An 18,688-nucleotide genomic window follows, 5' to 3' on the forward strand; every position below is an offset into this window, starting at 1 on the left:
TAACTAGTTACAACTTTTGCTTGTACATCTCTTTCCCCCCCCTACTGTCCTTCATCTCTTCTATGCTTAGTTTTGACCAAGTAAAGATTCACTGTGACTGCACAGCTTTTCCTGTGGGCTGGCTCATGTATGAGTACTGAATCCAAGTTTATTCTGTGAAGAAAACCTCAGAAATGTATGTCAAGATAAAATTAATTTGTTTTTGTGTTCATATAAGATAATGCCATCTTTTCACAGGGGAAAAAGTAGAAACTTCAGAAAATGGAACATACTCTATTTGATATCTGTTACAAATACTAGGGGAAAGCCTCCCCTCATCGGAGTTCACAGCAAAATTCCAAGCCTGCAGGTAAACCTTGCATTCCCCTAGAGATATGTTGTTAGAAAACTGGCTCACCATCGTTCTCTCTTCTTCTCTAAGGCGTGCAATTTAGAGGATGTTAGAATTGTGGCTGAGAGAGAAAATGTCTGCAACATTGCTCTGCTCTTATAATCCCTGCAGTCATTATCACTGTGATTGTTTGGAACAGTCTGAGGACTGTTTTATGCTACACTTGGGGTCAAAGCAAAAACAGAATTAGATCATCTCTGTTTTTCTTCTTTGTTCTGCTTTAACTGGAGCATTTGAGTTTTATGATTTGAGTTTACTTTTGCTTTGTGCTGAATAAGCTACCTTAATAAAAGACCTATAAATGTGTACTATTGGTACACTTACTCTGTTTTCTAAATAGCAATATGAGACCCAAATGGAATTCGTATGAGAAAACAATTGTTAAAGAAAATATATCCTTTCCAAAGTTCTTAAAATGAATGTTTGTCATTGTTTACTCTTAGCTGGGGAAGCTTGTACAGGAATCCCAGAAAATGCCAAGTCTACAGATTAATATGCACTTCACAGCTTGACTAGGATTGACGTGAATAGTTGTTTTATACAATAGGAAGTCAGTATATTCATTTTTGGTGCAGTGCAATGTAACTGATGTTACTTAAGAGTTATTTTGCTTTGTATCTTTCTCATTTCCTGTTTTTTGTGACTTGAATTTTCTTTCTACAGTATGTGAACCAGCAAGATACTGTTTCATTAATTTTGGGAATGTACTGTAAATTTGTATTGTCCAACAATTAAACATTTTAATGGTATTTCATTTCATAAAAGATTCTGAAATGAATGCAAGTCAAGCAGCTGTAGCGAAATAGATATATGCTCCTCTACTAGGAGTATGTCTTTATATTTACAGAAAATATTTTAGCATGTTATTCTAATACCATTTTTTTTACATAAAGTGCCTCAGTACAGAAGTAATTAACTTATTTCAAGTGCATTAATAACTGAATATTTAGGTATTTAGGTGCAGGTGAGTTTCATTACTCATGTAAAATCGAGGCAGTTTATCCCAAAGAATGAAGTACCGAATTAGGACTGATAACTCATACAGTATTAAATAGTTACTTACACTGAGTTATCTAGATTCCCTTTATGGTTAATTGAGGTGAATACACATTTGTAAAGAGCCACTCATTTCATCTTGAAGTACATTTCTACATAGGTTTGTTGAATTGCACTTCACTGGTGCTTATTTCTCTTCCTTGGCTGTAGACCCCAATTGGCTCAGATACGGATATTTCAGACTCTCCTGGCTGTTCCTGTTCCTCAGTCATGGACAAACCAGTTCTGAACTTCATTTTGTGTCTGACTTGTCTTTACAGGAATTGAAATATTTTTGATTAAAGAGTCTTTATGCAGACAGTTTGCCACTGTGATCACTGCAATGCAAACTCTAACAGCTTTGGATAAATTCCCAGTCTGACTCTTACTGTGTAAAAATCATCAGACACCACTGGAACAGTTAGATCCCTAGCTTGGTGGGATGAAAGAAGGATGCGTACAGAAGAAGCTGAGAAGCGGTTAGTACTTCTCTGGCTTGAAGCTGTCCGCAACTTCATTTGGGTAACAGAATAGTAATATACTTAATGTTTTTTTTATACTAGTAAACTTAAATGATTTTTATTCATCATGCATTGTTATTTATATTTTACCAGCTCACTGTAATCCAACATCTCAAAGCCACACGATCAAGAACATCTGAAGATTGCTAGTGCCGATATATTGTTAAGAATGACAGGGATAGCAATACAAGCTTTTTAAAAAATAAATAATAAAAAATGTGCTGGTTATATATATATCGGCTTTGGTATTAGAAAGCAGGATGAAATAATCCAAGTTATGCATCTGGAATGAACACTATAAATTATAATATATCTTCAAAAGGCAGTTTTTAAAGCTAAATTCAGAGTAAAGGTGCCAGATATATTTTTATTTTAAAAATCTTAAAGTTCAGTGAGGTAAGGAAAATTCTAAGAGGATTACACTAAGAGACAAAAGGCTCTGATGCATGTTCTGGATGTATATACTTTTAAAATGTCTTCAGGTTTAGGTATTAGAGCTGAGCCCCTGGCTGTTACTCCTAATCTTTTATTGCCAAGTAAAACCTTTCCAGCAGAGTGGAATTCAGGATGTATAATCCTTTCGCATAAGCTTGGGATTGCAGCTAACCATGGCAATTACAACCTGTTGTTCTTTTATTGGTGCTGAGAAAGATCAGCTATAAACCAGCAAGCTGGGATAGATGACTAATCAAGTGATATCAATCTCAGCATTTCATCAGCTATTGTTTTTTTTTGGGGGGAAGGTGGGTGGTGACGGGTGGGGTGGTGGGATTTTGGTAAATAAGTTTTGCCCTTGTAGAGTTCAAAACGTTTTTATTTTATTTTATTTTATTTTTTTTAACGATTCTTACTGGGTTTTAGAAGTTATTCTGTACACTTTTGGGTTATCTTTTGTAGAAAGTGGAATGATTTAAATGTATCTGTAAAGGTTGCTGATTTCTTTCATTCAACTGGGAAATTTTCAGTTTACTATGGATATTTCAGGTCCAGTTTTCCATTGTGCTGCTACATATTATGTATAACCACCAGTCAAGACGTTTTGAATAGAAGAGAACATAACAGATGGAGACCCATTTATGAACTGTGAACAATTATGAACATGTTAAGTAGAGCTTTAGCCTATTGCTATAAATGCTTTGAACTGTGGTTATCAAAACGAATGTTTGTCACTATCAAAAAACTATCAAAAAAATTAGAAGAGGAAGGAACTCATACTACTTACATTATTGATTAGATTATACAGGCATTCTTTATTGATTTTTTTCCCCCTAATATTTTTAATATTTCAAACTTTCACTTAGGTAACTAATTAACAAAACCTTTTTTAATTCTTATTTACTTTTTTTTTTAATTTAATGTAGGTTTTTGTTAGATACATCAGTCTCTTTTTTCCATTTCTAGGTTTTATACTTTAATTGAAGGTCAATTTGGTGTTTTCTTATGTATGTTTAAGGGAAACTGTTTAACGGTTAGTGCAATGAAAGTACCCTGTCTGAAATGTATCTGACAGAAGTTTTGTGTGGCACAATGAAACAGTCAGTGTAACTTTTACTGCTTTGCAACTTTGCAGCTCTGAGTGATCTAGCTCAGTTAGTTCCTAACACGCCAACTGACTGTCATGGGCTGCTAGTCTTGAAGAAACTGTAAAACTGAAAATGTTGAAGTCTCCAAAAATAAAGTTATGGCCACTGTTGTTTGTTGTAGATATTGTTCTGGTTGTGCATTTTTTTAAACATTTGAAGCAGACTAAGAGAAGCATGCTTCTGACTCTTTAAGCATTGTCACAGCAGTATTGTCTGTATTCCTGGGAGTTGGTCTGTGATCAACCACTAAATGAAATATTGAAAAGTCAGAGCCTTTAACCGACTCACTGGATCATATACTGCTATGAATCACAGGTATTTCCATGTGAAAGCTTTGTGTAAGCCAATACAACTCTTCTGCATAAAACAGAAAGATAGCTTTGCATTGTAAGACCAAAGTGCGTTTTGTATTAATTGCTATACTTTGACTTCATCAATAGGGCAAAATAGTAAGTAAAACAACATCAATTTTGATACATTTAGGTTGATCCAAAGTATTTTGTGTGTTTGCTACTGAGAAAATGAGGATGGCACTTCCCAAGGAAAACACCATCTGAAGCTATTGGTACCAATGATGCTATGGCCTCTGGCTAATCTATGGCTGATCACTAGATATTGTACCCATAGGCTGTGATACTTCCTTCTCTAACAGTGTGAAAAATCAGCCATGAACATAAAACATATGGGGATCTGAACTGAGCTTTGCAAACACTTGTGTAAGGTTTAATTCTCATGTTTTTGGATGATGTTATAAAAGCTTTAATTTCATCTGTTTTGGAAGATCTGTCTTAGTTATTTTTAGTTTGGTGTTCTCAAGGAACCAAGTCCATCTCAGCGTCCATATTCCTGTGTTTTCAGAAACACTGATTAATTCCATAGCATGATACAGTGAAACATCTGTTATAATAGCTTCTTTGTGCAAAAGTGCATACTTTTAATGAGAAGTTACCACTTCTGAAAAGGACTGATCTTCCTTGCATCACAAGATCATGGGAGCTGTAATGTCTCTGCTCCCAACAAGTGTGGAGGAAGAAATGAGGAGAAGGGCAGTCCTCCTAATATTTCTATTAGATGTGGGCTGGAGAAGGTATCAAAGTGCCCATGAAGGACAACGCAGGGAACTTATTCTTCTTTCACTGTTCATGTTCTCTCTACGTTTCAAATGTTTGCGTTATGAAAAGAACAGTGGCTTCAGTAATTCAGAGTTGGAAAGGCTATAGATTCATTTGAATTTCAAACAGGTTGAACTTTATAAAGTGAGAATCAGTACCCTGCAGAAACAATAACTTCTTGGGCTAAAACATGAATGATATATTATTATACATTCCTTCATTTAATTGCTAGGAGAAAATCTTTTTTTTTTTTTTTTCTTCGTTAGTGTAACCACTGTACCAAGTTGCCATGAAAAAAAAAAATCTTAAAATGCTTATAACTTAAGTAAGCCATTTTTTATTTTTGCTATTTACATAACAATATTGCAGAGAACTCTGAACCAGTGAAACATTCCTGAAGTGAGAGTGCAGAGGAAGCTGGCTTTTGTGGTGGTGCTTTTTTTTTTTTTAATTCTAGTTCTCTGATCAAATGGTAAAGAAAGATTTGCTGTGCTTGGAGGGAATTGTAGTGTCTTAGCCTTGTGGTTGTGAAAGCATAAGCTGATGACAGTAGTTATAGGAAATGTAAAGACATAACTTTAAACTTTTAACTAATCTTACTTTGAAAAAGGCATGGTTGAAATAATACTAGAAGTTAATATAATCATTACCATGACAGTCATTGTCCTTATAAATATCCTGTAAGTTCCTGTAATTTCCTCAAAAAAGCAAAAGTAACCTGTGTATAATTGAAAATGTTACCACTCCTATCTTATTTTAAATTTCACTCATTTAAAATACACGTTTCCAACTATTCAGATATTCTGGGAAATTACTGAGGTTGATAAGTATGCTCAGTGCAAAAGTCAGTGCAAGCTTTATTTGATTTGAAGCTTTTAATCAAACAATCTCTTGGTCAAATTAATCACTTTATTATTAGATTTCATTGCTATTTTTTTCCTTCGTGTGATTCAGCCCCAGACTGAAATGCCAGAATGAAAGACAACGGTCATAAGTTGAATGAGAGGAGGTGTAATGGTAGAAGAGGGGGGAAATAAAATCCCTTTAAGCATGATTAAGTATTGAAACAAAATGCCAAAACACATGGTGGAATCTCCATCCTTGGAGGTTTCCAAGACCATAATGGATAACGCCATAAAGAACTAGGTTTCAATTAGTGGTGACCCAGCTCTGAACAGGATGTTGGAGTAGATACACTCACAAGGTCCTTTGCAACATGAATGCTTCTGTGACTTACTCTTTTGCTTTGTGTTGGTCACCAAAGCATAATAAAAGCATTTTCTTAATGAATTTTCCTTTTTTAAAATTTATTTTTTAAATAGTGGGTTTGTTTTTTCCCCCCTGTTTTCCTGTGGCCTTTCTGCTGCAGCAAGGCAACTAGGTGTGAGCCAGCTCCTTGTGATACATTATATATCTTTAACGACTGGACTGCCTTGGTAGTCAAGAATGATCCCTGTTTTTCTGTTCTCTTAACTGACAGCAGAGGGAGCATATTCAAATGAGAGTTGATATTCAAATTTTGGATGGAAGGATAGAGACAGCATCTTCGATACAGTTATGTTATATATATATATATAGCCCAGAGCAATGATTTTATTCTTTGGCAGGGATTCTGTTGGAGACAATGAGAACTGTAGCAGAACTGCTACTACTGTTGTCCTATTTTGACTCATCCTCACTGACAACATAGAATAATCTGATGCTATGAAAAGCAAATGCTAAGCTTTCCAAATTTATTCCTAAAGAAAATGAGAAAACTGCTTTTTGTCCTTTTGCCGTGCACTTTAATAGAAACAAGTGTATTTAACTTCTTGAAGTTTTTGAAACGTATTAGAAAATGTATATGTGAATATCAGAACAGCTTGGATTAAATAAATTAGAATATGTATTTTAAGTATTTCTGTGATGATAAATATGATTTTCAGTATAACATTAAAATAGTTTTGTAATATGCTTTTTAAAGCATATTACATATCAGGTACTGATAAACCCTTTCTTAGCCTACAGTCACATGCCAAAGACCTATTATTGATATTCCGAATACTAATTGCTTCCACCACATTATCTTTGTTGTGAAGCTTCACCTCTTGATGAATGTAACCAGTCGCTGAATGCCAAATCAGCCCTATCAAGTTCAAGTCAAAGGTCTGGCAAAAACAGAGCCTTTCTACGCTCAAGTACATTAGCGTGTTGCCAACTTTATTGCTAAATTTGAACTACTTGTGCTGTGCAGATTTATCTGAAAGGAGATGGTGATACTGTAAGTAGCACATCATTCAGTCAGCAGAATTTACCCAATTAGCTGTTTTAGCCTGGGATAATGTTACACTATTATTTGGAGCTTTGATTTCTGTCAAGAATTACAGGACAAATGAAATAGCTCATTCTGGCTGTTTATATTTTAAGTAAGTTGAGTATAAATGTATTTTTCAGAGTGTAGTTGAATTCATAGACCTAGATAATTCTGCTATTCATAGACCAATTTTCTTTCTAATGTACCTAAATGGAAACTTCCTTTTTCACCCCACATAATGGGGAACAGCCATTGCTGAAATCTGTGTCTTATCTAAATGTATTTTATTTTATGGTATATGGGAGAGATTGACTGACAATACACTTTAAAAAATTGTTTTTTGATCAATCCTTTAAGATCTGGATGTTGTTAGACTTTTGACTTAAGCTAAATCTCTTCTCTATTTTATTGCAAAGAAATTAGGATGTCCTGAACTGCTTAATTCTACTATGTGGCAAAAAGGAATTGAACATATTCTAATTGTCCATTTATCATATTATAAATTTGACTAAGAATGTGGCTTCTAATACAGGTGTCGTTATGATTCCAGGATGCAAGATAAACAACGTAATGCCTCAAGTCGTCATACAACTGTTACCTTTATCATATTTGAGTATGGACCACTGGTCTTTGTACAGTAGAAGCGTTAATCTTTGCAGTTTAAAGCATTTCTTTTTTTGTTTGTTCATGTCAAGTACACCTCCCTTTGCATCTAAATTCTGCCTTGAGGTTCACCTAATGTTTGCATTAAAAAAAAAAAAAAAAAAAAAAAGAGAGAAAAAGCAATCTAAATATGAAGCACACAACTGGAAGCCATGGTTGAAGTAAGAATAGGGCAGTCTGAAAACTGCTTTGAATACGCCTAAAAATACATTTATATGGGAAGTTTATTAGACTGGCAGTTTTGTATGCTTTCTTGTAATTCTGCTGTAGTCGAGTCAGCAATTAAGGAAAAACAACTTTTCTCACGGTGTTTCAATTTCTGGCTTCAGATAGATGAAAAAGCCTGTGACATTTGGATACAGAACTTCTGAAATTTTTCAGCCCAGTTTTTGGATATGCTGCTGAAACATTTTCATACTTAATTGAAATGAATAATACTTTAATTATTCTCTACAGTACACAGGATAAACTTCAATTATTGTTTAGGTTGCTGTTCTGTAGCATAATGTTGTCCGAAACATTTCCAGTTAGTAAACTATGCTCATACAGCAGGTTCTTAGAAATAATAAGCCATCTTTGCAGACTGATATTTTTACAAAGATACCTTAATCAGTCATTCATTCAGAAGTATTATATAGTTGTGCAGAAAGATGGACAAGCAGAAAATGTTCATAAAAAAATATATGGAAAACCTATCCATGTTCCGAGACGGTGCAATATGATCAGTGGCATTTTCTATTACAGCTTTTTAAATAAGGCTGAAATTTGCAAAGCTGAAATGCTGACAAGGTTCTTTATTTTACAATACCCAGTATAGTAAAATGTTGGAAATAAAGTACTTTGACAGTACTACTGAAATATATCTATTGCAATTTTAAAATGGAGGGTAATGAAAAAAATATTTTGAGCCATTGATTTCTAGCAAAGCTTTAAGTGATCTTCTGTAGTGAATGCACACATTAGAAGCAAAGGCAGTTCAAATGGGACTTTTGATATGTTTAACCAGCATTGTTTCAGACTTGGAGTAAAACTTTACTTTGGCTCAGAGCTATAGATTTGTTGCAATCTTTGCAGTTCACTGAACTTTTTTTTTGTGCATACATATTTCAAGTAAACTCCATAGTTATAAGTATAACAAGTGACACGTTATGGACCCTAAATCGTTGCACTGTGAAATATGCACAGAAAAAGGACAAATGAAGATATCAAGGGTCTGTTCCATTTTGCACTGAACTGTAAAATGCCACCCTTGTTGTACAGAAGATCACTGGTTCTGAGCAGGGCTCATTGACTGCTAAGTTGTGGATAGTGTTTCACTTTCTGCAACTGTTAATATCCTGGGTTATCCAGGCATAATGACCTCTCTATTTGTGACACATTGTTGAATTTTCTGGTTCTTTTAACTTATTCAAACCTTTTTTTTTTTTTTTTTTTTTCTTTCCTCTCCATTCATAGGAAGGCTGGAATGATTCTGAATTGAGCTGTGGTACAGAGCTGCTGGTCAGTCAGTTACAGTTGGAATCAGTGGTGGCACATCTGTAGATGAACATAAATGAAAGTATATAGAAAAGGTACTCTACATCTTCACTAGGTTTTCTGTAGGTAAGATTACATAGGAATTTTGCACAGTAGTGGAAAATTTGCAATAATTCTTGGTTTTGGTAGTTGTTAAATCTGATATAGTAAGTAGTCTGTTTTATAATAACTCATGTTATAGTTGACATTCGATATTCAATTAAATTCCAATTTCATAGCCAGTCACCAAATTGCAACTGAATCATAATAACTTATATGTTAAATATTTTAAATGGTCTTGAAGTTTAAAATTAAAAAAAAAAATTGCATATAGTTTCTGAGCCTGAATTCTTCCTCTAACCTTGTAAGGATCTGAGTTTAGTGGAAGTGTGCCATCAGGATGTTAAGATATTTGAAAGCATCCAGAGGAGGGCAATAAATAAGGTAATAGGGCTGGAAGGCATGTCCTGTGAGAAGAGGCTGAGGACACTTGGGTTGTTTAGCCTGGAGAAGAGGAGGCTGAGACAGCCTCGTTGCTCTCTGTAACATCCTCAGGTGGGGAAGTGGAGAGCAAAGTGCTGGTCTCTTCCATTGCTAACCCATGTTATTTTGCTTAGTTTCAACTTTGCTCTCTGCTTCTCTTTTATGCTATGTTTTCTGTGACTCACTCCATAATAAGATCTGTAAATCTTACCAAACCTTACTGACATCATAGAAAAAAATATTTGCTAATTTCAGAGGACTTTAAAACCCAGGCGCAGAAAAGCAAATATGATGGATCTAATCTTCAGTACTGCATCCTTTTCTCATGACATCAATCCATGTTAATGTCTGTCGCTGAAATGCAAAATTAGCTTGCATGTAGTGGCTGCATTCCTTCAGGGGAATACAAGAATGTAAAGGACATACTAATAATCTACAACAATGTAAAGAATGTAACAAACATAAGCAATATGAGGAGTATGCCATAACGAGCAGTGGAACAAAGAAAATTTTGAGGTGTTTGGCCTTTTTCACTTTGACTGTCTAAGGACAACAGATATCAAGTTATAGCTTCTTGATGAAATATGCACCGTATTTCATAAGGGAATCACTGATACGTAATGTTGAGTCAAGCCAACTTATTCAGAAAACTGGGGAAAAGACTACCAGAGCTCAGGCAGGTATCTGGAGAGGTGGCAAAGCTGTCAACTTAAAAACTTTAGACAGCACTTAATGAGCTTATTATTAGACTATTTTAAATGTTACCACATTAATGCTCTGAGGCTGATTCTGTGTTTGCTCTCACTCTTTCCATATCATAGAGTTAGGAAGTTACAAGCATGTAGAAGCAGTACATTAGAAGCAGCAGTTCACAAACTTTTTTTGGAGGATGCACTGGAGGATAGAGGCTGTGCTGATTCACTGCCAAGTACGTAGTACCAAGCATGTAGTGAAGGAAACATCTGCAGGCCCACTGGAGCTCTGGGTTTGATTACTATTTCTGGAGCCAACTGTGACTTTCACCAGATTTTAAAATGATCCCTGGGTGGGTCTACAAGTAATGGAGAAGGGCAAACCACAGCAAACCTTTCACAAGTGTGTTCCTGCACTGACAAACAGGACAGGTTAATCTTCTGGGCAATTATTTGTTTAATCACATGTATAAACAGGCAACATTTAAAAGGGCAGAAACCTCATTTTTCATCTGGATTTAAGAACGTTCTGAAATTCTCCATTGGTAACTGAAGTCTTTGTGGTGTGATGAGATTATACCAGTAAAATGTATATCTTAAATTTAGGTATTGATGATGATATTCCGTATAGTTCAAGGACTTTAAAAGACTCCACTTGCTGTCTTTCTACATGGTTCCTGTAAAAGCACCTGCCGATATTTACAGCGTTCACTTACCAGTGGGCCTTGGCCACTGCAGTAGGATCAAGGGGAAAGTTCTCTTAATAGGTGATATCTATTAACTTGTTCAGCATGAGAAATCATTTGCTAAGATGGATATGTTCCCAGTGGCATAGCTCTGAGGGTCACTGTGCCTTTTACGCCTGTGCTTCACAGAAAAGAAACAATTGGATAGGATAGGGTGAATGTTTTACTAGACCATTGGGCACATTGATTTTTATTTTCATGGATATGTAGATCAAATTGAAATAACCTAAAGGGGCTGATGTGATACCCTGGGACTGTTACAGATGTCAAGATTTGTAGTAAGTCTGTGTATTTCTAGTTCTTGTTACTCCCTGTAGAAAAATAGCATGGGGTGTCATTGAGATCTGTCACTTGCTGACACTTGGGGGGAAAAAATAACCCCTACCTCTGCCAGACATTTCTAAGACATGTCCCAGATGAATAAGATTGTGTACTGAACTTAGTTTTGATTTATTTTCATTTAAAGTAAGTGTTATGCAAGTCAGACACGCGTGGTCCTGGCTGGCTGATATATCCTTAAGCAACTGTCTGTATATTGGAATGCAAAGAATTCTGTCTTGCCTGATGTAGGATGTGACTTCAGAAATGTGTTTTTGTAAACACCCTGAAACTACTGATCAGGAACAGTTTTTATTTCAAGACTTGATGACATTGCATCTACTTAAGCAACCTCTGTTCAGCTGACACGTGAAAAATGAAAATAAAAAGAAAACTATTAAGAGCACTATAAAATGTCAAAATTAATAGAGAATATAGTAATGTGGACAACTAAAATGAAGAAAACCAAAACAAACTAAAATTTGTTTGAAATTTTGACTCTTGAATTCTGCAGGAATATTATGCTTTAGAGGAATTCATAGATTTTTAAATCATTCTTCCCCCTAAGGCTTAGGAAAAACTGTTACATGCGTTATTTAAATTGCATAGGAAGAAGGAATATAAATTGTTTTAAATATCAGAATCTTTTTCCCTGTATGTATGCAGTAGCTTTTTTGAAGCTATTCACACTTGTAAAAAACAATCTGACTTATTTGGGTGAACATAGTTATCTGTACGTAGTATTAGCTATAGCAGTTCTACCTGTGACAATATAAATTTCAGTTTTATGACAATCTGATATTTATTCAGCTAATATATATAAAATTGTAATTTAAAGTTTAATGTTGTAGAACTTGCGAGGTTGACAGGAAGACAGCTTTTCTTGTTTTAGTTACAGTAATACAAACTTTTAATTTCTCCTTGTTAACGTGCTATTCCCAATTTGCATATCTAATGTACACAAGTTGTTCAGATACTCTTCTGATGGGTCCAGAAAGGTTGGTTGTAACGCAAAAGTGTCCAAAGAAATCAATCAGGGAGAGTTGCTGGATTTTTCTGTGGTTTGAATCATGAGCTGATTTTAAATACTTTTAATTGCTATATTTAACTAAAGGTTTGGACCGCTTCATTTGGAGACTGAGCTGGGAAATCAATTTTGCTTCAGTAACTAAATCTTTGGTTTAAGCTGTGATAGCCTTTGGAGCAGGATATCGGGTGAGATCATTTAGGGCTCCTTTAGGGTTTATACAGTTTTAATTAGAAGAATCTCAATTGTGATTAAGTTCATTAAGTACAGTTTTCTTTTTTTTTTTTTTTTTTTTTTTTAACAGCATCTTTTAAGGAGAAGTGCTGATCATGCCATTAAGGACAATCAACTTGCCTGGAACACTCATTGCTCTTGTTTAACTCAATCACCACAGCAGTCCTTTATTATCTAAAATATCCAAACACATAGTAAAGATATAATTCACTTCTGGCATACTGTTTGGGTTTACTGGAGTCAGAACAATGTCATTGAGGTAAGCTGCTGAATTATATTCCAGTAGCAAAGAATGAAAGATCGAAAAGGATTTTCAAAAATCTTCATTTTCCTAACAAATGTGTTGTGGATACAAATACTGTTAGTCATTAATGACAAATGTGATAATTTGGAACCTGATTTTAAAATGCCCGTGCCTTTGGTATCATATAGAGAGAGAACAGTTTAGGTTGAGGTAGGTTTTCTGATTTAGTTTCCATTACTATAAAAAATATATCAATTCATTTTCACTTCAAAAATTCTTAATGCATGATTCATTTTATGTTCCTTTTATCCAATAAGCTGAGCTGCAGAGACCTTATTTCTTTTTCATATCTTTATTTACTGTTAGGTACTTATCCATGGTGTTTTCAGAAATCAAGCATTTATTCCCCCTTGTGAAATCATGCTATTTGAAGTGTAAGTGCCAATTTATTTCTGTGTTTTTGTAAAATGAAATGCAACTCTTTGAAGTACTCAAGTTTGTAACAGAGACAAGTAGCATCTATCAGTAGTGAGTTTAGGAAGTAATGGCTCCATCTACTGTTAGGTGTGGTATTATTTCTGCATTTGGCAAATAGTGGCTTTTGGGGTGTGTTTTTCTTTTTAACTGTATTCTCTTTGGGGGGGGGCCGCCCCCCCCAATCCTTACCACCGCAAGCACTGTAGTCTTACTACAATAATTCCTGTTCGTGTTTTCTAAGTATTTTCTATTTATCGACTAAGTGAATATAAATATAAAATTAATGGAAACAGTGCAAGATTTTACTTGTGAAATTGTATTTTTTAAACTTCTTCTCTTGAACTGTAGTTCACATTTTAAATTATTTCAAATTACATCTTGAAAATATATCTTATTCTTCAGTTAGTATAATAACCTGTGATAACTAGAAGTCTGTAGTTAGAAGTGAGGCTAACTCTGAAAGGAATCTGAAGAGCAATTGGCATCTAAAATGAGATGTTTGCTTCATTGCTTTTATATTCATTTGTTAATAGAGGCTTAAAATGCATTCTGGGAAAGCATTTAAGATCCTTAAGCTCAAGCTTGATAAGCTACTAGCGCATCCTGTTAACATTTAACAAGGATTGAATATAGGGATTTAGTTTATAGAAGAAACATGGCAAAAAACTTTAATAAATGGTGAAGTGTTCTTCGATCAAAGTTAGAGGCATCGTATTTTTATTGCAAAACATGCAGCACCTTTATGTGAAATTAATGTGCTATGGGAAATACTTTAGAACAGTTTCTAATGTTATTGTGGATGAGTATCAATAAATATCAATAAATATCAATAAATCAAAAAACAATCCACGGTCAAAGCAGGTGTCCTAAAAACTTGTGCTCAATAACAAGAAAAAAAAAATCTTCAGATCTAAACAGAAATGCTAAACTTAAAAACATCCTTTCTCCTCCAAGAAGTATTTAAAAATAAATAAACACAACAGAAATCTTTCAAAATAGCAATGAGTTACTCTTTTCCTTGCTTTTATTAGTTAAAGGAAATAGCACATTTTAAAACATATTGATTAAAAACAAGAATATTTTCCTGTGTGTAAATATGTTGCTGAAAGGTTCCTTTCTAGTTACTTCGGTCAGTACAAATCTTCAAATGACAACAAAAATCTGGACAGTGTGATCGCAATGGTCTTCTTTGTACGGTGTTGACAGGAGCTCCTCTTTATTAGTGTGTGCTCCTGATGATGAGAACCCTGAGCTCTTGTTTGAGTTCTGATGTTTTGTAGGTCAGCAAGTTCATACACATTACTTTCTGCATGGACAGCATCCATGGACATCAGTGGAAGGGTGGAAGAGTATTCACCAAAGTGTAGGGGGTGTGTGTGTGTTTCCCAGCAGCCTTGTCATCTAAAAAATAAAAATTAAAAGGTTAGGTTGCATTAGCATATCAGCGCTTTATATCCAGTGATTCATGCTGCTGAAGATTCTTTAAATTGTGCCTTTGTCTGAGGTAATCCTAGGAAAACTGAGCAGGGAGTGGGAGGGAAAAAACCCTGCCCAGTATGAAATCGTTACCAGATACCTTTCTAGCAGTGGACTTCGCTTTTTCATCTTTTCAGATCGACATTGGATTCGACTCAATTACTCAGACAACTTCAATAGACTGATAAAATGGAGACCATGTTCCTATTGCATTGTATGCTATCTGGAATTATTCTAGAATGCTTTGAATAATCAAAAAAATACAGTTGTTGGCTGTACTATTCCTTATTTCATTAGGCATACTGATTATTTACGTCAATACAAAAAATACTGCAGTTTAGAAACCTCTCTCCTTATAATATACAAAGTTTCTGATAACAACAGCTACAATACTTCAGTTCTAGCCTGTATGTCTTCCAGAGGGGAAATAATACAACAGTAGGTCTGTTTGAAACATTTCTCTATATATTTCCCATTGCATTCACTTTATTTGTAGTGTCATGTTATTTTAAGTTGCAGCATATGTAGGCCAACAAAAACTGACATAAAGGAAAGCAGCAAAATACAGTGTAATGATATGTGACACATCATTCAGACTGAGAAGAAAACTCACTTTCTTGGATTTAATACCTGCTACTTACTGTATTTGCCATTAATGTACACTCTCCTCTATGCAATCAACGTATAGTTTATGTGAGAGAATACTATCTACTGAAAAACAGTAAAATCATTAGGTATTTATTAAGACATAGATCCATAATTCAATCATGACTTTGCTTTCCTTTTTCACAAACTCTTCATTCTTATTTAGAAAGGAAAAAATAATTTTATATTTCCCCCCTGGAACGTTTATTAACTTAGAAATGTAATGATACCCGTATTTGTGGTAGGTCAAGTTATATACTCTTTTTCAGGTAAATGGTATGGATAATTTATAAGTAAAATTTTCAGTTCTAGAAAGTGAGTAAGATAAGCTAATTGTGTTCTTCAGTTCTGCATACCACAGTGGCTGTTTAATGCCAAGGAGATGCAGACCTACAGATACTGTGAAGAATCGGACAGAAACAAGGACTCCCTCATCAGCTTCCATGCTGTCTGGCCTACTGGCATAAACGTGCTGCACAGTGCCATGTGGCAAGCTGGGTTTGAGCACCCTTGTGGTTAATAACTATCATTTTACTGTGTTAATTTTAACTTAGATTTGTTCTGTTTGTTGTCATTGCATGGCTGCCAAGTGCTTTGTTCTGGCACAGAAGAAATGATGGCATGGAGTCAGGGAGAAAAGGTGAAAAGTGAGAGAGAAAGAAACCAGAACCACTTTTCTTAATAGCACTGGTAAGTAAGGTGAGCATAAAGTTCTTGTAGAGGAAGAGTGTTATTTAAGGAAATGGACTCCAAGCTCACGGTTCATATAGCCAGGTCTAAAAAATACGCCAGAAATCTAAGTTTGCTTATTCCATCAGAATTAAAATACAGATGGAACTGAAGCAGCACAGCAAAGTTTCATGATATATTGTCTAGTCAAGGTGATAAACAGGAGAAGAGTTAATATTATTGATTGCTAAGTTGTAGTTGTTTTCCTCAAGAAATAAAAAAACTCCACTGTCTGCTGTACTGCTGCTGCTGTGAAGGGGTTTAAATTAAAGGAAAATGTGTTCGTAAATTGAAAATATCTGCACTCATGGGAAAAGCCTGACAGAAGGCTTAATTAAAAATGATGTTGCTGAAGCTAAAAAACTGAGCTTTATTGTTAAATGTCTAATAAAATATAATGTCAGAACAACAAATTAAACATAGTGTTCTTAAGATATGAACAAAAAAGTCCTCTCAGAACGTGAGAGTAGATTTCAGTTTAGGTGTTTTGCTTTCTGTTCAAGCTTAGAAGTTTTCCTGAATCAGTGGAATGTCCATGCAGAACTGGCTTTGGAAAATGTCCAGGTACTTAAGTATTGTAGCAATACCTACCTTAAAAATGAAATTGTTTATGTTGATACACTAATGAGTGACGTGACGGAGAAAAAGATGGCTTTTCCTATACTTGTGAGGCACTTCAGTCTGTAACTCTAAGAGTTTAATAGGTTAACAGATTTCAATTTGTTAGTGTTAACTGTCAGTGTTTGAATAGTTACTAGTTTTGGTCTAACTATTTTGTGGTAAATATCTATACATTTTCTATTAAACATAGTACAGATGCTCACAGAATTTTAAACGAAAGCCTAATCAAATAAAATGTATATTAAGGCAAGACTTCAAAACGTGATCAGTATCAAAGAGTGAAGCACATTGTCTTCCATGTGCCTCAATCACACCATTGCTGAGTGTTCAAGGGAAATGATTGTCCCACTCTGTCCCGTGCTGGTGCGGCCTCACCTCAAGTACTGTGTGCAGTTTGGGGCACCGCAGTATAAGGATGTAAAACAATTAGCCTCCAAAGGAGGGTGACAAAGATGGTGAAGGGTCTAGAGGGGAAGACACATGAGGAGCAGCTGAAGTAACCTGAACTGTTCAGTCCAGAGAAGAGGAAAGTGAGGCGAGGCCTAATGGCAGCCTGCAGCTTCCTCATGAGGGGAGCGGAGGAGCAGGCTCTGTCTCTGGGGACAGCAACAGGACCCGAGGGAACGGCATGGAGCTGTGACAGGAAAGGCTCAGGCTGGATTTTTGGGTGCTCCTATGTGGAGCCAGGAGTGATAAAATATTCTTCCCATTTCCCCATGGAGACAGACTTTTGACAACTGCTTGGATAGAATTGTGGAGCCTGAGAAATTGGCGTGTTTGGGGCATTTGGCCATGTAAGCAAGGATCAACAGTGTATTAAGAACATAAATGTTTTAATTTACTAATTAAAACAGTAGTATTTTCTTTGATTTAAAACAATCAAAAATGTATGTATATGGTATGTTTTAATTTAGAATATGCCATTTAAAATTCTTTTAATCTTTCATGGAAATGCCTACCTAAATATGTCACTTAATTACATATAATTATCTAAATATAGGGTTACACTTTTTTCCTCATGTTTATAAGAATTCCTGTTTTGAGAGCTGTCAGTCTTCATTCTTAAACTGATACATAATGATAAAAGATTTTTATACATTTTTCACTTGAGTGCGTATGAAAAGGTCGTTATCTAGTTGTACATTTGAAAACTTTGTGAAATACAAAGTTATTTACACACAGGAACTTTTGTAATATTGCCTACATCAGTGACCACTTTTCCCATCATTCCTGGTGTTTAGATTGTTGTGATTCTGCTGATAAAGCTGATGTTTTTCTTCAGTATTCCTCTGCCTCTGTCCTTTCCTACAGGCTTACCCTGAGTTTGTCCTGACCTACCTAGAGGAACTAAATGAAAGAGGAGGTGACCCAGACAGAAAACCGCATTCACCATGGGGCCTGATCTGCAGCTCATCGGGAGATAGACAGCAGCTCAGCAGAAGAGGTCATAGTATTAAGCCAGAGGCAGATCAGAGACAGTTCTTTCAAAAACACATTTTGAAAGGGAAAATAGTGTGGAAGTCAACTTATTTCCTTAAATAACCTAATTTGATTTCTTAATTTAATAAGGTGTTTATATATAAAGCAAATAATAGTTGCAGACAGGATTTTAATGAATAAACATGTATTCTATATATATTTATATCTCAGAACTATTTAAGTTTATATTCCACATTAGAAAAAAATTGGAAATTTCTTATTTTCTATATGGAGTAACTTTGAAGGAAGGAAAGGAAAAAAAATCACTCTTTAGGTTTGTTTCTTGATGCATCTTGACATAACTATTTGTATTTCTAACATTTTCTGTTGCTCAACAGCCTTAGTTGGAAAAGTAGACACACGTTATTTTAATTAACAATTTATAAATTGCATGCTTGTACTTT

At 35.0% G+C, this 18,688-nt stretch overlaps 1 long non-coding RNA gene across 1 annotated transcript in view; it reads left to right on the top strand.

The window, feature by feature from the left end:
* The first annotated feature begins 224 nt into the window (after positions 1 to 224).
* Positions 225 to 18,688, top strand: part of LOC118167975 — a 72,955-nt gene continuing 54,491 nt past the window's right edge. The window contains exons 1-6 of the long non-coding RNA XR_004751318.1: positions 225 to 349; positions 1,708 to 1,959; positions 9,054 to 9,200; positions 12,467 to 12,567; positions 16,064 to 16,145; positions 18,117 to 18,249. This is a non-coding gene — a long non-coding RNA (uncharacterized LOC118167975). The remainder of the gene's footprint in view (positions 350 to 1,707; positions 1,960 to 9,053; positions 9,201 to 12,466; positions 12,568 to 16,063; positions 16,146 to 18,116; positions 18,250 to 18,688) is intronic.

This window comes from Oxyura jamaicensis, chromosome 5 (assembly GCF_011077185.1).
Source record: "Oxyura jamaicensis isolate SHBP4307 breed ruddy duck chromosome 5, BPBGC_Ojam_1.0, whole genome shotgun sequence".
NCBI classification, from domain to species: domain Eukaryota; kingdom Metazoa; phylum Chordata; class Aves; order Anseriformes; family Anatidae; genus Oxyura; species Oxyura jamaicensis.